Here is a 2,500-nt window from a genome sequence, read left to right as displayed (position 1 = left end):
AACAGATTTGTGTGTGTGCATGTGAGAGAGTGTCTGTGTGTGCGTGTTTGAGTGTTTGCTTGTACATGTGCATGTGTATGTATTTGTCGACATAAACAAATGTATTATAGTCTGTTCACTCAGCTCCGATAACTGGAACCAAAAAAACAAAAAACAAAATAATAATAAATAAAAAATAATAAAAAATAAAAAAGAATAAAAAATAAATAAATAAATAGAGAAAAATGAATAAATAAACTTAAATTAATCCAGCTCATTGTATCTACAGTTCGTCTTATTTCAACATATGTAAGCTCTTTCAGATATAAGCATAAACCTAAACACATTTCCTTCATTTCTGGAAGAAATTACTCGGAAATGAAGAACTGGCAACACAACTTCAAGTCCGCAAATTGAAGAGATTTGTGCCCAGTTGACGATACTGTAATTTACTTTCTTTTCTTGAAGAGTTTGTTGTTTATTTCGCAGCTGGAGTTTGATGATATTACATCAGCACTAATATCCAACAATGATATTTGCTTTGGATCTCTCTCTTTATCTATCTATCTATCTATCTATCTATCTATCTATCTATCTATCTATCTATCTATATATATATATATATATATATGTGTGTGTGTGTGTGTGTGTGTGTGTATGTGTGTCTGTGTGTGTGTTTATGTGTGTGTGTCTGTCTGTGTTTATGTGTGTGTATAAATGCGTTTTTATTTTTTATTTTTTTTGAAAAACATGTAAACTATCATGTGTGCTTAGATTTGGCTTAAAAATATCCTGACCAATCGCTGTTTCAGATCCGAATCAGGTGCATGAGATATTAAATTTGGCAGTTGTCATGAAGACTAAGTTATGGCGCTAACAGAGCAGAATGAATGAGCCTGAGATATGTTATGACAAATTGCGGCCATTTTTCTTCAGCCATATCGTCTACCATTTTCCAAAGACAGGCAGCTAAGTATGCAACTGAATATCAATGTGATTCGAAGATTTTCAAGTTCTTTTTTAATTGATGTCTTTGCCTCGTAGCAGTAGCGGTTTCAGGATGAAAAAGCACCAAGCTTACTGCGAAAAATGTAGAATTAAGGGATGAATGAGACTGAATAACTTGATAATGCAAGACATGTCTTTGACGTGTTGCGAATACTGTCTTTATTATATGTATATGTATTTCCGATGAACAAAGTATTTTTCTGCTGTTAAATTATTCAGTGTCAGCCACGCCTTTTACTATATAGTATTTTGTTAGCATTATGAAACAAACTTTATAAATGATATCTGTATGGTTTTAGTAAGGACAAAAGAAACACTTATGTATATTAAGTTTTGAGGGGAATACATACCTCTGTAATTTCTGTTTTAGCACGACTAAATTTACATTGGAACCGAAATTATTCAAATATTTCTGTATGCCATGTATTAATCTTTTATGAGAGCGCAATTCATCATACTAAGCAGCTCCCCCCCTCCCTCTCATGAATCCATCCCTATCCAACGTTACTATCCAAGCTTTGTATCCACCCGGCTTTCAGATCTAACTGAACATGATATAGATGTCATAGTTCATTTCAGCTATCGCTTGCGAGTATGACTTTTACATAAGACTCACTTACCTGAGATGGCGATAGTTCTTAAAGGGTATCATGGTTTAATATATATACATGACATACACATGTACGTGTGAATACAAAAACTTTTTTTTTCTTCAAGAAACTGAAAGTAAAAAACAATCACTAATTTGAACTCGCCTGAGTTGCTGATAGCTCCTGAAGGAGTGCATAAAACAATGTTGTTGTAATATTATATACATGCATGCATATGCTGGAATACAATTACTTCTTAAAATCTCGACCAATTTGTGGATATCCGATTGTTAATAAAATCCAGTTATTTCATTACATACTTTATTGACATAAACTAATTCTATAAAGGGCTTACACATAGATATGTGGATACATAGACGTTATTGTGCACAATCAAGAATAAGTAATCATCTATCAGTCATAAATGATGCACAGTTTGCAATATTCTTCGTACTTGGTCAGTTTACCATGATATGCAACAATGAAGGGGGGGGGGGGTGGAGACACAGCAGAATAAAGAAGAAGTAGAAGGATTCAATACTGACTAAAATGAAACAAAATCGCTTCACATAGAAGAATATGATAGTTACGTATTTTTCAACCCCTTTATATCATAAGAAAAAAAGATAGAATACGTGTTTGTTCTTCTCCGTTTACATAGAAATTACATTTGAACACTTTTACGACGATCTTGATGTTGAAATAAGGAGATAGTTATATTGCAGTCAACTTCAACTGTACGTCAATCAATATCACTTGATATTGCAACGCGGAGGCAACCAGTGGAATAAGATGAGAGGAAAGAGGGGAGGAGAGATGATAAAGAAGAATGAGAGAAACGCCGAATGAGAAATAAATGTCGAAGGAAATTGTGAATCAGATAGAGGAACGAGTATAAGAGATATGAGAAACAAAAAAAAAAG

This window comes from Penaeus japonicus, unplaced genomic scaffold, assembly GCF_977035675.1.
Source record: "Penaeus japonicus unplaced genomic scaffold, GWHDUDI00000001_assembly GWHDUDI00000017, whole genome shotgun sequence".
NCBI lineage: Eukaryota > Metazoa > Arthropoda > Malacostraca > Decapoda > Penaeidae > Penaeus > Penaeus japonicus.
Note: the sequence above shows the minus strand (reverse complement) of the source record.